Here is a 19,805-nt window from a genome sequence, read left to right on the forward strand (position 1 = left end):
GTCTCCTTCCCGTCGCCTCTCACACCCACACAATATATGCCTTTCACACAGAGATCCAAAGAGTAATAGGATTTTCTATTCTATTCTATTAATATGCATACATTTTCTATGAATTGGATTGCCTGGTATGGTTTTCAGTGATGGTTTTCAGTGATATATTGAACACTGGTCTTAATAAAATGTAAATGTTCTATGCATTCTTTAAAGTTCTCTAAATTATTTTACATCCAATATGTCCAGTAGGTCTCTTTTTAATGGATCATGAATGTTGGAGTACAATAATAGTATTTTTATACAAAAGCAGTAGTTGTATTGTGACAGAGGAGGTAATACACCTTGATGCTTCTAGTTAATCTTTAAAACCTTACGATATCACTGTATTGTATAGTATATCATCATAGTAGCAGTATGAATAGGAGATCAGCTAGTGATGGATTAATTAAGACTGTGCTGCAGGAGATAATATTCTCTCTCTCACTCTTTCTCCCGTTCTCTCTCTCTCTTTCTATCTCTTGCTACCTCTCTCTCTCTCTAGTTTCAGAATGGTGACTGAGACTATGCAGCCACTATGGGGAGCTGCTCTGTGCTAATGCTCAGGTAACAGGCTGTGTGGCAATGTGCAGTACTTTCACATACCAGTGTACGTGCGTGTGTAGTGCACACGTGTCCGTGTTTTTGTTGTCGTTGTGTTTTTGTGTGAACCTTTATGTCTCTGCCTGTCTTTGTAGGAGGTGTGGCAGTTAGCTCCGAAGAGTAGCAACTCAAAAACACTAACTCTCTGGCCATGTATCTGGTGTGATCGCCTTCTCCCGAAACGACCCAGAGCTCCCACTGAAATCCAAACATGGCGAGTGATACCACCCCTGTTTGCGTCCCTTGTGGACCTGGGGAAAGCCTGGAGAGATAGGCCAGCCTCCCGCTCACCTGCACAGCACAGCTGGGTGCCCAGATTAATAGGCAAGATAGGCCTATGTACTTAGTCATCACTCTGATTGTGTGTGGCCAGGCAGACCCAGGCTGTGTGCCCAGGCTGTGTGCAGGTGGGGAAGCCAGATGATGAGCTATGGTGACATGGTAAATGAAGATATGCTGAGAAGCCTTGGAACTGCATAATGACTTCTGTTTGTCTCCATAAAATCCACAGCTCGTGTCTCATACACCTCACCGCTGGGGCTCTCTGGCGCCCCCTCTGTTCTGAAGTAGGCTCCAGTACAACAGTGTCTAACATCACTCTACACGCTGTGGCCTTTTCCTCATCCCCCTACTCAAAGTATTGCCATTACACCATAGGACAACATGATGCTTTGTAGCAAGAGATCCTGTATGGCTACTTAAAAGGAGAGTGGCGGGCTCTACATAGAGCAGTATTATAATCTGTGCCCTGGTGTCATGCACGCCTTCTGTGTAGTTGGTTGTAAATGCTCCTGTTACCCTTACCCTGTCCTGTTAGAGTCAGTCAGACAAGGTTACCCTCCTTTCTCTACACAGGCCTTCACCCCCACCCCCCAAAGCTGAAAACACAATTTTTTCCCCCCAAGTGGTGGAAGGTCACCTGTGCTCTCAAGACTGTTTAGCAAGGTCAGCCAGTAATGAGCTGCAACTACTTTATTTGCGAGTCGGAGCCTCGGAGGGATTAATTGTCCCCACTCTGTCTCATCCATGATCTGAGGGCCCTTTGTCAAAATGATCCATGGCTTTCGTCCCGCGGGCCGACGCTTTCATTATTGAGGTGCTGGCTAATCGATAGATGCATTTTTAGCGTTGTGCCCTGTAACTTTTATCAATCCTTATTATCTAATGAGTAATACAGGCCTGTTAGAGGGCCCTATCTGCACATCCGAGGCCTCATGCATTTTTAATTGGACCTGATAGTATTAACGGCTGAATATGCAGCCAGCCCATTCACAGACCTGCCCCAGCCTGAAGTAAAGTGCCTTAAATTAAAAGCCCTATAGAAATCAATAGTGCTGGCGTCTATGAGAGAGGAGAGAGCACATATCCTGGACAGCCAGGCCACTGACACGCCTCTCACCATATGCTGCTGGCTGTGCTGAGCCTCTCTAGCCTCTCTAGTCTGTTTAGTGTGTCCTAGTGAGCACCAGGAATCACCCCTCCAAAATAGAGGCCAATATTGGAGGGCCTGTTTGATGGGGCTTAAAAGTTTGCATTAATGCTGCATTAATGGCTTGTCTAGCTGGATGACTTTTTTTAGAGTGAAGCATAACATGTTGAGCGGCACTGTCAAAAAATATTACATGGGCAAATGGCATGCAAAGCATTAAATTAAAGCTGAGATCCCACTCTGTGTGACGCAACAAAGAGAGACTGACAAACAGCTTGCAAGTGGGCAATTACTACTGACAGAGTGCACTTTGACTCTGCATTAGGCAAATTCATTTGACAGTTGCTCAATACAATTCTATAACATGCCAGGCTTATATTGTACATGTTAGCCGGATGTTGAAAGTGCTTGAAAGTATTTTTAATAATGCATCTTTAAATCACATCAAATGAAATTCATCTCCAGAGAACCATACAGTGTGATCGGTGGACTCAGAATCTAAGCTCTCAGACACAGAGACAGGGAGAGAGATGCAGCTTCTGAGCAGTGTGTTTGCTGCAGGTCATTGTCAGTAAAGGACTCATATGATTTGATATAAATTTCATACTGGCTGGAGATTGTCTATTTTTTCCCCTCAAAAGGTTTGGATCATTTCTGGGTATGTATTCCTCATCTTCCGTAAATTGGAAGGTTTATCCTACACATATACTCTGACACATAGATTTGTAAGGCAGAGTAAAAATAGGCAACCTCCAGCGAGCGGGGGCCATGGAGAGACTGTGTGAACAGAACTCATTAAAACTCCAGCTCACACACAGAGACTCTTCTGCTCGTGCTGCAAGCGCAGGGTTGAGGTAATTTGTGAGTGAGTCCAAGGCTGTTGTCCAACAACACATTTCTAATTGTCACTCGCTCCACCCCTACACCCAACACCTCCACCCTCCCACCACCTCCACCCTCCCCTCCTCTCTCACCACCCCAGCTCTCCTCCTGCAGGAGCTGTGAGTCGCAGCTGAAAAATAGATGAGATCTTTGTCACTCAAATCGCTGTACGTTCTTTAAGTGCTGTCAGAGTGGGGATGAGGCCAACATGTATTATGGAACACAGTAGGGCCTGCTAAGGACCTCTCCTCTGCTCTCCATCCTGCAACCCGCCTGGACTATGCTACAGAACTGTCTGAGCATGGGCGGATTGGCCATCTGGCAATTCTGGCAAATGCCAGATGGGCTGAACCATCTTTTTGTTGGGTGGGCTGGTCCCAAATAAATGTATCATGGACACAGTCAGTGGCCCATGGTTCTGTTAAGTTTTTTTATATTTTTATATTTTTGTGCAATTTCCCTGTTGTGGTCATAATATATTTGAGCATTTGCTTGATCGGTGGGCAATGGCCGCCCCCCCCCCCCCCCCCTACCAAGATGGGCCGGCCCGGTTTTCTTATTGGCTGAGTCTGTGCTGAGAAATGACTATGCTTAGCAGCGACAGATCAGCTGCTGCTGCAGAAGACAATTCAGTTGAGGCAGGGAGAAAACAGAGAAAGATAAACACACTGACACTGATGTATTCTGCTGCTTCCTGTTCATATTTTGGCTGTATATCGTATGAAATAGTAGGCTGATTAACACTTAGGCCTAATTAATGAAGGAGGTATTCGGGGGAACGCATATGACAGGTAGTAACTTGCAATAGCCAAAAAGTCTCTTGATTGGCTTTCATAAGACATAAGCCAACAGCCATCTATAAGACATTAAATACAGTGCTACTGCTTTTTATTTCATACAAGTCATGTATAACAATGGAACCCTGAATTAATGCATAATAATAGCTAAATGATCCTCTGTTAAAGGTCAGTGTATGGTCGTCTGGTCGTCTGGTCCCAGTGATGCTAGGCTTAGTAGCACAGACAGCTCAGCTGCTGCTGCAGTAGTTAAGTGCAGTGGAGGTAGGAAGAAGAAAGAGAGAGACACACTGACACATGTACTGCCAGGTTTAATATTTTGGCTCTATAATATGGGGGGGGGGGGGGGTGTATGAAAGCCAGGCACTTACAGTATATTTGCAATATAAGTAGTTTTGCTTTGATGAGCCAATGGTTATCTATTAGGCATTTATTCAGTCATCTTTCTTCTTTATCTAATACATGTGTTTATTCATTCAGGCAGTGTGGTCCCCTGGTATTCTGGTAACAGTGCTGTGGGAAAGGATGCTAGGCTTAGCAGAGACAGCTCAGAGATGAGTGCAGTGGGTAGGAAGAAAACAGAGAGACACGGATGTATTGCCAGTTCCTTAATATGTTGGCTCTATATGTAATAGCAATTAACACTTAGGAGTGAAAGACAAACAGACAGTGTGACAACAGAGGAGCACAAGGAGAAGCACAGAGTGGCGCCCAGTGATGTTGGCTGGTGTGGCTAAAATGCCAGGGCTGAATTTTCATCCCAATCTGCCCCTGTATCTGAGGAAGGGAGTTGGACACATGGCTATGCCTGTTGTAATATAGAATTCTATAATAATATCTCAAGTTTAAAGCTAATTAATCTCAGAGGTATCTCCGGGTTTAAGGCCTTTCTGCTCTGTCTGAGGCAGCTAATTCCCCCCATCTGGAGTGTTGAGTAGCGTTTACCAGAGTTGACCAGATTAGGCCCAGACACAGGCTCTGTTAAAGGGAGCTGCTGTTCTCTTCAGATTGGAGATCTGCCCTCATTGTGTTACTGTGTGGGCCCTGTGTAGGGGATAGATGAATAAAGGGCTATTGTCTGTGCCTGTGACAGGTTTGACTGGAAGGCTAGAAACGGAACCCTTACCACAAAAGAAAAGAAAAACCTTTTACTGGTGTGTGAAGCATGTTGGACATTATCATTTTAATCCATGTACGCTTCGGCATTTCCAATGTTATCCTGCATTCTGTTTGGTGTTTCAGCTTATTGGCCCTGGATGATAGATATTCCTTGATGAATGTTCTTTTTCAGGGCGAGCTTAAATTGCATGAACGAGATACACATCTCCACAGATTAACAAAAAGCTTCAGTTTCCCCCAAATGTTGGAATTAGACCTGTCTAAAACATCTTTATTGTGTTCAGTGGATGTGCTCATAGCCAGTAAATTGGAATAGTTTATCTAAAGTTCAAACTCACTCACTTTAAACTTTTTCTCTGTAGTGATTGTTTCATGTCTGTTTTTGAGGGCACGGACCTGTTCTGGTAGAACCAAGGTCACACATTATGAAGGGCTGGATGAATAGGGCTGAATAGGGAATGAGTCGGGCCTTCCATGGGAATTGGGCCTCTGCAGGAAGCTTACAGATGTGATCTAACACCATGCCCAGACCGGACACGCGCGTGCGTGCGCCATCGTGTGCAAATTGATTTTGTCCCCCACACCAAACGCGATCACGACACGCAGGTTGAAATATCAAAACAAATTCTGAACCAATTATATTAATTTGGGGACAAGTTGAAAAGCATTAAACATTTATGCCAATTTACCTAAATGGCTTGCAGTTGCTAGCTAATTTGTCCTATTTAGCTAGCTTGCTATTGCTAGCTAATTTGTCCTAGGATATAAACGTTGAGTTGTTATTTTTCCTGAAATGCACAAGATCCTCTACTCCGACAATTCATCCACACATAAATGGTCAACTGAATCGTTTCTAGTCATCTCTCCTCCTTCCAGGCTTTTTCTTCTTTGGACTTTATATGGCGATTGGCATCTAACTTTCATAATAAGGTGTATTACCACAACTGACCGACCGACCTCAGTTCATCTTTCAATCACCCATGTGGGTATAACCAATGAGGAGATGGCACGTGGGTATGTGCTTCTATAAACCAATGAGGAGATAGGAGAGGCAGGACTTGCACCTCGTTCAGCGTCACAAATAGAACTGACTTCTATTTTAGCACTTGTCAACGCAGATACTCGTTGGCGCGCATGAGCAGTGTGTAACGGCAGTCTAAGTCTTCTTCCTCCTCGGACGAGGAGAGGCGAGAAGGATCGGAGGACCAATGTACAGCGTGGTAAGTTTCCATGATTTAATAACATGAAAACAAATTACAATCCACGTCCTGACCAACACTAAAACAAGCACAACACATAAGAACTCTGGTCAGGACGTTACACAGTGTGGGTGCGATGATTAAATAACATGTATGTGTACATTTATTTTGCAATGCTCGCACACGCGACGTGACCGGTGTGGTCAGCATGTAACTCCCCTACAGGCAAACAGGTGAGTCAGCCCAGTGCCTTACAGCCCTGCCACACCCTGCACCATGTCTCTGTGAGGGAGACACCGAATGAGAGAAAGAGAGAGAGAGAGACCGAGAGAGAGATACATAGATAGAGACAGAGAGATACAGAGAAACAGACAGAGCATGGATAAGAAGGGTAACAGCGACAGTCGGATAGTGCAAATGAGAGGAAAGTTGTTGAAAATATATGTGAAAGGTGTTATGTATTTGTCATAATGTTTCCAAATGTAGAGAGAGGGAGGAAGAGTGAGAAAGGATGAGAAACAAAAAGAGGCACAAGATCAAAGGTTCATCTGAAACCCTCACAATGATGTCAAACCCCTGTGCTTAGACTACACTTGACCACCTCTGTTCACAGTTGGCCACCTCTATTCTATATTTCCGGACTGGATCCTGAATACGGCTGACTCACATTAGTTAAATGAATTTCTCCATGTGCCATTTAGGATGGGCATTGTGAGACACCAGGCTTCCCCAATCATGTCACTCACATCCGACGGTGACGCATCACTGAGGTGGTTTTGACACAAGATGTCGGACAGAGTCACACTCCACCTCTACCTTCTCCCCATCCATTAGGCTCTGCACGCCATAGTTGAGAGGGAGCGCCTATCGCCTAGCATCAGCTCAGAGAGCGCTGTAGCGGCAGCTCAGGGTTCTCCTCCCCCGCAGATGCACCTTTGGCCGACGGAGGCCTCCTCCTTCCCTTTGTTCTGTGCATCTGTTCAGCGTCAGGTTACAGGGCTTATCAACCTCACTATGGGTCTTAATAAGACAGCCAGGCAGAGTAGAGCAGAGCGCTCACAGTCTCTACCCAGTCTATCTCTGCAGAGACCAGGCCTCCCAGCTCTAACTCCTGTAGATCATAGTGCGTGGGCTGAGAACCAGCCCTATTCTCCATCTCTATCTCTTAGCAAAGAGTTGTTTATGTTGCATTGTGAGCAAGTGTACTTGAGGGTGGCTTTGGTGTTTGAATTCAAGAGGCGTTTCATGTTTTGGATGCTTTGTTTGCTGCTCCATTTGTTTCATGGCGGTAAAGTGTTCAGAATATTCAAATCCTACTCATTCAAATACCCTCAGGGAAGGAAAGTTTAGAGGTGTCTGTTTTCCACAGGGACTCCTGACTAGAGTCTGAGAATGACCTTTGATCTTTGACCTAAGCTGTGGCAGTGCTGTTGTTACCAGTATTGCTATGCTGCAGAGCCCTTCTCCCTTCTCAATACTCATTAATGTATGCCACTGATAACACTGAAGTAATACTAACATGGAATCAAGTCTTTATAGACATTATTAAGTCTTTACATGTTTCAAAAACAGTTGTAATTTCACATGGCCTCATACAGTATTACATGCTAAAGGAAAATCTATTCTACTATTACTATTGCTTGTTATTTTTACTCCAATGATCATCCATCTGGACATTTGTTGAATTGCACCAGGTTGTAACGTAAACTGTAAAGCAAAAAAATTATGTTCAGTTTTCCCAGTCAGTGTGGTGATGAGTGGGAGTGGAGCATCAGGTCTCTGTGATGCTCTGTATACCTGCAGGGTGATCTGAACCTCTTCCACTCTGCAACGCCATCTCTTCCACCGCCTCCTGGTGGACGGCATCTAACTCTGTGATGTGTGTGTCCCAGCCCACCTGTTCAGGCCTCATTACTGTCAGGCCAGTGTTAATAAATATCCAGGTGCAGTGGGCTCCTCAGCGCCTGCCGTTCATCACCATAGATCTCAGTCTGCAGGGTCCTGTGTACTGCAGCGCTGCAGCCGCCCTGACGGGAACCATGATTACACTGTAAGCACTGTAGTTATTCACCCTCCGCCCAAACTCTGGCACAGTGCTCCATCTTAGACACACACATACACATACAAGCGTATGCACGCCCACACACACACATAGGCACACACGCACAAAACACACATAAACTCACGCTGACAAACCAACAGTTGCAGATATTCGCTCTCTGTCATTCACACTCTGTTTTGTGCACACATACAACACAAGCACCCTGACTGTGACTGTGAGTTAGCAGTGGACTTGGAAGTTCCCATTTGCCCTGCACTCAAAACCATTACTGTAAAAACAGCCTTTACAGCACTCTCCTGCTATGGCTGCCTGGAGGCATATTATGATTTGAATAAAGAGTACACTCACAAGTAACACATTTTGGGGAAATGGTCAATGGGTAGCACTCTGAATGTGTCAATAAACTGTTACTGTAATATTTGTTTATGGAACATTTCAAATAAATGACTAACAAGCATGTATGTTGTTCTCCAAACTGTTTGATAAGGGGATGGGTGGGCTTACTTTGATGTTTGTCACAAAAACAATGATGAAAACAGATGTCACAGTGGATGTCCACTCCATTTAAGTCTGGCTGTGTGTTGTTGGGTCAGTGTGAATGGGCGGGGGGGGGGGGGGGGGGGGGGGTTTGCGTCCAAAATTGTAACCTATTACCTATACAGTGCACACTACCTTTGACCAGGGCCATAGGGCTTTGGTCAAAAGTAGTGTACTATGTAGGAAATAGGGTGCCATTTGGGATGCAGTATGGGTCAGCTGGACATTAGTGGATCTCCTCAGCAGTAGCAGCAGCAATGGTGGTGTGGCGGCCAGGGGAATGACAAGGAGGACACAGCCACTTGACTCTGGAGAAGCAATCAGACTCTAAGGGGTTTAATGCACTGCCTTGGGTCTGAGCCACAGCAATTGGGTTTGATAGCCGTGTCATTATGAGAGGAGGGAGTCTGGAGGTCTTCGGCAGCCAGGGATTAGAGGGAGAGGGGACAGAGAGGGGAACAGAGGGGGTCTCTGTGTCTCACAGTACTGGACCCTGCCCTAACTTACCTCCTCACCCCTTTCCTTACCTCCTCACCCATACTCATCACACCCACACAATCTCACTGATTTCACTTCACACAAGTGCTATGGTCTGGAGTGGAATCCTGGATAAGACAATAGGTCTCTTCTCTCTGGCTGTGTGTGTGGACAGCTCAGTGTTTCTGAGCTTGTTAACCACTCAACATTTTTAATTTGCGGCAGTGGAGGAAATTATTGTTTATCTCCTCCAGATTGGGTAATTAAGAGGATGTCAGTGATAAGATTCTCCCTCATCTCTCTCTCTCTCTCTCTCTCTCTTACTGTGTTACAGGAGAAAAACAACAGAATCAGTAGAAACCAAACTAATGTTTATCTCTATAGTAGATTGAGTGCATTATATTGTCATTTTATTTTCATATCCAAAGTATTATCATGTTTACTCTCCTATGGCCGCGTAACATATGCGATCGTTAACTCTCTTGCATAGAATTATCAGACTGGGCTTTGCAATAAACAATGACAGCAATGACAAACATATGACAAAATACAACATGTGTAAGTACCTGATAATAGATAGGAGACACATTAGTTGAGCAAGGCTTGATGTTGTTGATGGCTGTAGATTAATAAATCCGTAACAACAAATGTGTATTAGCAGGGAGCTAACGCGACCATTACATTTAGAGCATGCTAGCTAACTCACTCCTACAGCAATTATCTAACAGGTACCGTACACATACACTACCAGTCAAAAGTTTGGACACCCACTCATTCCAGGGTTTTTCTTTATGTTTACTATTTTCTACATTGTAGAATAATAGTTAAGACATCAAAACTATGAAATAACAAATATGGAGTCATGTTGTAACCAAAAAAGTGTTAAACAAATCCAAATATATTTTATATTTGTGATTCTTCAAAGTAACCACTCTTTGCCTTGATGACAGCTTTGCACACTCTTGGCATCCTCTCAACCAGCTTCACCTGGAATGCTTTTCCAACAGTCTCGAAGGAGTTCCCACATATGCCGAGCACTTGTTGGCTGCTTTTCCTTCACCTTGTGGTCCAATTCATCCCAAACCATCTCAATTAGGTTGAGGTAGGGTGATTGTGGAGGCCAGGTAATCTGATGCAGCACTCCATCACTCTCCTTCTTGGTCAAATAGCCATTACACAGTCTGGAGGTGTGTTGGGTCATCGTCCTGTTGAAAAACAAATGATAGTCCCACTAGGCACAAACCAGATGAGATGGCGTATTGCTGCAGAATTCTGTGATAGCCATGCTGGTTAAGTGTGCCTTGAATTAAAAACAAATCACTGACAACGTCACCAGCAAAGCACCAGCAAAGCACCATCACACCACCTTCTCCATGCTTCACGGTGGGAACCACACATACGGAGATCATTCGTTCACCTACTCTGCATCTCACAAAGACATGGCGGTTGGAACCAAAAATCATACATCAGACCATTTGGTCATCAGACCAAAGGACAGATTTCCACCAGTCTGATGTTCATTGCTCGTGTTTCTTGGCCCAAGAAAGTTTCTTTGCAGCAATTCGACCATGAAGGTCTGATTCACGCAGTCTCCTCTGAACAGTTGATGTTGAGATGTGTCTGTTACTTGAACTATGTGAAGCATTTATTTGGGCTGCAATCTGAGGTGCAGATAACTCTAATGAACTTATCCTCTGCAGCAGAAGTAACTATGGGTCTTCCTTTCCTGTGGCGGTCCTCATGAGAGCCAGCTTCATCATAGCACTTAATGGTTTATGCGACTGCACTTGAAGAAAGTCTCGAAATGTTCCATATTGACTGACCATGTCTTAAAGTAATGATAGACTGTCATTTCTCTTTGCTTATTTGAGCTGTTCTTGCCATAATATGGACTTGTTCTTTTACCAAATAGGGCGATATTCTGTATAACACCCCTGCCTTGTCACAACACAACTGATTGGCTCAAATGCATTAAGAATGAAAGAAATTCCCCAAATTAACTATTAACAAGGCACACCTGTTAATTGAAATGCATTCCAGGTGACTACCTCATAAAGCTGGTTGAGAGAATGCCAAGAGTGTGCAAAGCTGTCATCAAGGCAAACGGTGGCTACTTTGAAGAATCTCAAATATAAAATATAATTTGATTTGTTTAAACTTTTTTGGTTACTACATGATTCCATATGTGTTATTTCATAGTTTATTCTACAATGTAGAAAATAGTAAAAATAAAGAAAACCCCTTGAATGAGTAGGTATGTTCAAACCTTTTACTGGTACTGTATATACATCAGGAAATGTACATAGTGAACTCGTACACATTGTAAATATGTAAATAGAATACAGTATTTCAGAAAGTGACCTACCACTTGCGTAGAATTATCAGACTTGGAAGAATTGGCGTACGCGATCTCCACCTATCTGCAAGTGTACCCAATGACATAAACCTTATTGGCATCTTAATTGAATCGGAATACATAAACATTGAATGCATATTTCTGCAGTGGTACGTGAAAACATAACCAACCCTGTTACAGCTGCACCATAGTAGTTTGGGTAAGGGCGAAACTTGTTACTCTAGCTCACCGATGGTTTCATATTCAGTGGGTGCTTCTCTATTGAGTGAGATCCCTGTGAGCTGCTGGTGAGTGTGTGTGAGAAGACAAACTGGCGAGGGTGTGATGGCAGATGCCGGGGTAAGAGTTGTCATCAGCGTTCCTTATGGAAGAGAGCCAGGTCCGTCTCTGATTGGGCTGGCTGCGGCTCCACCATTTGCCACAGCTCAGCTTTGATTAGCGCCTCCATGAAAATGTATGCCCCGTGCTCAAAGAAGTGCTCAAAGAAAACCGGGGGAGTAGCTACCTGTCAGACAATTCACAAATAAGGCTACTTAGTGCGCAGGGAACTGTATATTTTAAAGTCTAATACTCCCAGCCATTTCATTGTAGGGGATTGCCAAATCCCTCATGACTCCACCCTCCTGCTTGCCCCCCTCCCCCCCGGGCCCTTTCTGTGGGTCCCCAGATACACACAGGAGTTACACAGCCAGCCCCCAGAACAGGGATGTGGAGAAAGGGAACTCTCTAAAGCGCACAACAAAGGCTCCCACCAGATGCTGTGAATAACAAAAAACCCTGCAACACAAACACACAATATATAAATGAATCAGGGTGCAGGTAAATAAATAAATAATGTATACGAGGAGCTAATTAAATGTGTTTATTCCTGTTATCATATGCTGCCCTCATTTCCCCCACTTGAAGCCATGAATCATTAAGTGGCTGCTAAATTGGTCTCTGGGGCCGCCATGATGGCAGGGGGCGGTCAGATCCTGTCTGGCAGAAGGCAGGTGTGCGGCGGACGGACGGCCCATGCTCCTCGGATGGCGGGGCGTGACGGAGGGGAAGGGAAGGGAGTGGGCCTCACGCTGGGAGGTGAGCGGCCAGAGGAGAAGCTGGAGCACAGCGGCTGACAGGGCTGCCCGTCACACGGTCCGCTCCGCTTTGATTAATGAGGGCATTTGAAAGACAATTAGTGGGAGCAGATTTGCCTTCAACCTCCTTATCAATCAGGCCCCTTTAATTCAACGCGTAGCACCCTCTGCGGCGAAAAGGGTGTCTCAGCATTGTGTATCCAGCAAGGGATGGTGGAACAGTTGGTTGGGAGGATGAAGGCTCCATAAACAGAAAACTTCTTAACACACAGCACTTCATGTTACTGTATGGAGGCTATTGAGCCCTTGTAGTTATGTATCTAGCAATTTGAGAGCTTGAGACTATAAGGTTCCTAACCCCCCAAAAATATGATCCTGAGACAATTTACTTTATAGTTCCAAACCCACATTGGTTTGAATGGTGTCAGCAATTTTTTATTGTATTCTTTTGAACTTAACATGAATTGTGGGTATTTAATGTACTATACAGGTAGAGAACATTGAACAGAACAAGGCTATGACAATAACTACATTTAGTAAAAAACGCAGATTGAACCTTATAGTCCCAAGCTCTCAAATTGTCTTATTATAGTTAACCAGCACAGACATAATGTGTCTGTGTACCACTTGCTTCACAGAGGAGTGACCAGTTCATAATTGGGGAGTCATGTTGGTCAACTCTCTCAGACCACTCTGCACATCAGCAAAACGTGGAGTGTGTGTGAGCCTACAGGAAGCTGTCCTCATACTTGCCTACTTGCAAGTTTTAAAACTGCTATATACAGGTCTGAAAGGTAACTTTGGTGCGCACCTGTTATCAACATCTTGATGACCAACGTCATCAGAGTCCTGTCTCTAATGTGAAATTATACAGTGAGGTTTTTTCAACTTCCTCTTTCCTGCTTTTATCACATATGGTAAAATTGTATTCATGCATGCAATGTCAGTACTGTCTTTTTAAACTGATTCTATTTAATAACTAGGACAAAATAAGGGCTTTTGTCTACCCTGTGTGGAAAGATTTGATAAAGCACCAGTCAATTGACATTTAACAATGTTTTAAGCTGCCTAATTATGAAGTTATGATCCTAAATTGTGGACATAACTCAAATTCTGTGGTATTATATAGGAGGATTGGTATTCATGCTAAGTCCCAGAGAGACACAGTTAAGAAAGTCTCAAGGTAGAAACTATGAAAGTCTTCCATTCACATTTAAGTGACTTCTTAAAAAATGGAAAGTTAGAAAGGTCGATATCGATATAGTGGAGATATTTTGCCTAGTTCCTGACAGCCCTGAAGACTGCTCTACAAATATACATATGAAGAGTCAGCCTGTCTCTCTCTACAGCAGCCCTCACGCACAATTACACTTGTCAATCATTTGAACCCAAATTATTTGAACCACTGGATAAATGATGCAGATCCGCTGATGTGCTTAAGGGTGTGAAACTTTGTGTTTTCATAAAGTTGAAAACAAGCAAGTACAGACGCGTCTCTATTGATCCTGTTCCCTGGAAATGAAATGAGTGCGATAGGCGAGAAGAAACAAACACAACGAGGAAGACAGCAGCCGGGGAGGAAATCGATAGATTCCCTAACTCTGAGGTCAGTCTACTCTCCTGGGTTAGGACGTCTGGAGAGGCAGGCGATGGGTATAGAGGAGGACACGGTCAAGCTCTTCCTAATTTCCCAACATACAGTATCTTAAGCTGGAACGAGGGCCTGTGAACGCAGCTCATATGCGTTTAACCTAGACAGTGTGAGGAGCTGGTGGAACGGGCTCCAGAAGAGCATACACATTAGTGACTCATCTTGGAAATGTCAGATAGTTTCCAGCTAAGGGCTTATTTTTTCTCAGTAGGAGGGATGCAGTACTTAGTAGAAGCAGTGGTCTCAAACGTAAACTTTTTAATGCATTGGTTTAACTGGCGAGCTCCCTGTTATATTACGTGTTTTGTCCTTAGAATACATGCACATTAGGGTGAGTGTATTTTCATGTCTGATGCACATGTTGTAAAAGGATATACTGTACGTAAGGACCATAGTAAAAATAGACTTCATACTGCATGTTACAGTCAAGTATGGAATATATTGGACTTCCACTGCACTGCACTCACTGTGAGTGCTCTGATACAGAGCCTAATGGATAACTTAAGAATTGTGAGAACTATATATATATATAGTAGGCCTACGTCTCTATTTCATTATAAAGAAATGTAATGTAAGTGAAGAGCCTGACCATGAGTGTGGTGATCAGGTTGTCTCTGAGGGCTGACACATCTACCTCCATCTCATTAGAGATGGTGCATTAGGCCCCACCGCGCTACAGTAGGTTATGTCCAGCTGTGGTCTCTCACTGGTTCTCCCTGCCTGACTCTCCCCCTGGTGCTAGTTAAGCTAGCAGAGAGGAATGCTCCTGCCTGCCTGCCTGCCGCACTCTATTTCCCATTAGCTGTTTTATTTCACGGGGAATTTGCTTCCTGCATGCTGTAATTGGTATGTAGGCACCTCCTGACGTGGGGCATTAGAATTTTTAACGCAATCTTTTACGCAGGTGAAAGATGCATAAATGACCCTTTCAGTGGCCCGTTATTTGATTGTAATTCTCCATTATTTACCACAACATTGTTGTGAAACACTTGGTTTCAGCAGAGTTAAACATTGTAACTAATGTTATTAGCTGGGTTGCGGGCCTAATGTTTCCCACCAACTTCTCTCATAACACACTGAGATAATAACCTCATCTGAGGCCTGTAAAAACATGGGCATCACTTTTTCCTCCAACTGACTTCTGGCCCAGTACAAAACATGGGAAACAGATCCATAGTAGCAGCATGGTTGGCATGGTAGCTTTCATTTGTGGTTCTTGTATTTTCTTTATTACACTGGTTATAATGTAAGTATAATTGCCATATCATTTCAACCGTCAACACTGTATTGGCCCAGCAAAGGCCTTACTGTGAGAGGAACTTTGATCCTTGGTCTGTGACTCCATCAGCAATGTCTTCCCAGAGGCCTGAATCCATGACAGCCGTTTGGAGTTTGGTGATTTGTTTTTCATGGTTCCTGGTAACCAAGAGACCGGGCCATGTATATGTATTTAGTTTTAATAAAGGATATTTGTTCATGTTGAAAGGAAAAAGATAGAAGATAATTGTACCTCTCAGTAATGAGGGCAGGGTGATTAAGTCTGTTTCTGCTTCTTCTTTCATAATTTTGCTGGGGTCCAGTTACTGCAAATTAGTGGTCAATTGTGTGTTTAGAATTCTAGACACGCGGTATTGAATGACAAAATTGCAATAAGACTTTCTCCAGCGAAGGCCAAATCCGGGGGCCATAATGATATTCATTTTCAAACAGGAGAACATTCTAATGGGCAATTAAGACGATCAAGCTTGCCAAGCTACACGGGAAGAACGAAGTCGTGGTGCCAGCGATTCCGTGTCATCCACCCACTGCCTCCTTCCTCCCCTGGCCTGGGCTTTGTCTTACATGTGTGTGCATAAGAAGCAGGCAACAGAAGGGGGGAAAGGCTCCAAAAGCACAATATAATTGAACTTTCCACATTATTTCTCACTAATATGTGCTGCCACTTGGTCTCATTAGTGGAATGATGTGCTCTCCAGTTCTGGAATGAACTCTTTGCCCAAGTAATTAAGGCTCCTAAAGTTTCCAGTCCTTTGTTTAAAGAATTCGTCCTTGTGCTCTCCATGCCCCATCAGCTGCCTAATTAGCAGGCCCTTTGTGTGATTAAAAATTCTCACAGATTCCATTGGATATTTTCCTCTGTTTGTGGACAGCTGGGAACGGGCGCAAGCTCCCTCCTTGCAGGACCTCTTGTGCATTGGGCAGACCTCTGTCAGGGCCCAGGAGTGAGAGCTGTCATTTCCGTAATGGGGATGGAAATTGGTCAAAACCTAGCCCGGCCCCCGCAGGAATGGAAATGCCTTGAAATATAAATGAGGATGAATATTCATATTTCTTACTACTCTCAATAAAAGTGCTGAGTATTAATATACACGTCTGTCAGTTTAAGCAGCTCCCAGAACTTGGCGAGCTAGTGTCTACCCATTAATGCGGCCCCTGGCTTCATTTGCTATTATCCTCAGGTTCTTTTTCTCCCTAATGTTGGGGTCACCCTCTCCACTGAGAATTGCGCTTTGGAAGCTTTCCTTTTGTAACGTTTCTCCCACTTAGTGAGGGAGAGAGAGGGCTGTGAAAGAGCCAGAGAGGCATTTAATGAAGCCCACTCGGAAGTAAGGAAAGCAGGGGTCAAACTCAAATGAAAGGAACAAGGAAGGCAATGTGTGCAGTTGGAGGAGCAAGAATCCAGAGGGAGAAGGAGGCTGTTAGGAGGAAGGGCCCCGGGAAGCTATGGTCTACATTGGTTTGGCTGCCTGGATAGGAGGCCAGCAGCCCCTACTGCAGCTGTTACACCGCCTCCACTCTGACATCATTTGTCTTTTTTCACAAAGTGATGAGTGAGCACAAATGTTAATGCTCTTGTTCCTATAATACATATCTATTTCAATGATAAAAGTCCATAAGTGTTAGTACAGAATGTCTATAAAGGTCCTGTTTAAAACCGATACTGCTAAAACAAACTTTCTTCCCCCCCCTGAGAGGAGAGGATATCCTTCAAAGCTGGATGTGCTGTGCTGGAGGCACAGGGAAAATGAAAGCAACGATAAGGAGTTGGCCTGTACGAGGAGAAACTGTTGAACCCAGCAATTCTGGGGAAGTTTAATTACAAAGTGGAGCGATGGATAGATTTCTGGAAACATCATTATAAACAGAGAGGGGCATAATGAGCTGCCTGGCTGATTCTAGTTCTATTTAAAGATCTAGCATCTCCAGAGAACACAGCAACCATGATAGGACATCTCACACAACCATTTACACCTGAAAGGACACGTGTAGCCTTGAAAATAAAGATCCATTGAAATTCGCATGAACAAAAGGGAAGGCAAATTATTTCTTGCCCCGTCTCAATATGATTTTCAAAAGCAATCTGATGTGCTCATGATAAGTGCCCTGCAGTGAAGGTTAAAGAGATTAGGTTGATTATCAAATCATACATCAGAGACAGTGGTATAGTCTTAATTGCTGGGTTTGTGGAACGTGTTTGTTGATGTAGACGCTGCATTCACTTTGATTGACTCTAATCTTCTCATTCTCTTTCTCCTGACTGTCTTCTGATATCCAGTGTTCCGCCTTTTGATGAGTTCTTTTGATGTACTGTATGTGTGTCCCCACATGAAAAAAATACTATAGTTTACTATAGAATACTACAGTACAGTACTTACTATAGAATTCTGAAGTAAACTGTAGTATACTGTAGAATACTATACTACACACTGTAGTACACCACGATCATGTCTAGTACTTACTATAGAATGTGGTAGTATACTGTAGAATACTATGGTAAATACTACAGTATACTACAGACCACAAAAACGCTACAATAAATACTACAGTAATGTTTGCAAAAACACTACAGTAATTACTATAGTAACGTCCTCAAAAATACTACAGTAATTACTATAGTATATACTAAAGTACACATTTGCATATACGCTGCCCATTCCCCTCCCCCATATCCCAGTTTGTGCCACCCATAAGTGAGAAACGTACATGCCAAGTATAGACCATACAGTGTGTTCCATACATGTCATAAAAAGAGTAGAAGTTCTGAACTGTCTGTTCAAACCTCTGACCTACCTACATACAGGTTATGGAAAATTTGCTTTTGAGTATTTTGGCCAGTAGGTTTTCTCAAGGACAAAGCTCCAACTGCTATGTCAAAGCAAAGATAATAAAACAAAAACACTATAGTAATTACTACAGTAATGTCTGAAAAAACACTACAGTATACTACAGTCCACAAAAACACTACAGTAAATCAAATCACATTTTATTGATCACATACACATGGTTAGCAGATGTTATTGTGAGTGTAGCGAAATGCTTATGCTTCTAGATCCGACAGTGCAGCAGTATCTAACAGGTCATATCTAACAGGTAATATCAACAATTCCACAACAAAGATGCAATAGATAGTGTAAGATGCAATAGATAGTGTAAGATACAGTATACAGTATATACATATGGGATAAGTAAAGCGAGATATGTAAACATTTTTAAAGTGGCGTTATTAAAGTGACTAGTATTCCATTTATTAACTTCTAGTTGGTCCCAATCCCGGATCCGGGAGCACCCTCATCAGTAAAAAAGCTGACTAGCATAGCCTAGCATAGCGCCACAAGTAAATAGTAGCATCTAAATATCATGAAATCACAAGTCCAAGACACCAGATGAAAGATACACATCTTGTGAATCCAGCCATCATTTCTGATTTTTAAAATGTTTTACAGGGAAGACACAATATGTATTTCTATTAGCTAACCACGATAGCAAAAGACACAACTTTTTTTTCCCACCATTTTTTTACTGCATAGGTAGCTATCACAAATTTGACCAAATAAAGATAGAAATAGTCACTAACCAAGAAACAACTTCCTCAGATGACAGTCTGATAACATATTTATTGTATAGCATATGTTTTGTTTGAAAAATGTGCATATTTCAGGTATAACTCATAGTTTTACATTGCAGCCACCATCACAACTCTCACCAAAGCAACTAGAATAACTACAGAGAGCAACGTGAATTACCTAAATAGTCATCATAAAACATTTATGAAAAATACACAGTGTACAGCAAATGAAAGACAAAGATCTTGTGAATCCAGCCAATATTTCAGATTTTTTAAGTGTTTTACAGCGAAAACACAATATAGCATTATATTAGCTTACTACAATAGCCAACCACACAACAGCATTGATTCAAGCCAACAGTAGCGATAACGAATAAACCAGCAAAAGATATAAAATTATTCACTAACCTTCTCAAACTTTTTCAGATGACAGTCCTATAACATCAAATTACACAATACATATATGGTTTGTTCGAAAATGTGCATATTTAGCGGCACAAATCGTGGTTATACAATATGAATAGTAGCCAAAATGCAAACAAAATGTCGGGAGAAATCTTGGGAGAGGCACCTAATCTAATCAATAACTAATCATAAACTTGACTACAAAATACAGGTTGGACAGCAAATGAAAGATACATTAGTTCTTAATGCAACCACTGTGTTAGATTTTTAAAATTAATGTTACTACGACATACAGCGTGCGTTAAAGCGAGACCGCACCGAAATTAATGGCGGAAT

The sequence above is a fragment of the Salvelinus fontinalis genome, chromosome 4, assembly GCF_029448725.1.
Source record: "Salvelinus fontinalis isolate EN_2023a chromosome 4, ASM2944872v1, whole genome shotgun sequence".
Classification (NCBI taxonomy): Eukaryota; Metazoa; Chordata; class Actinopteri; order Salmoniformes; family Salmonidae; genus Salvelinus; species Salvelinus fontinalis.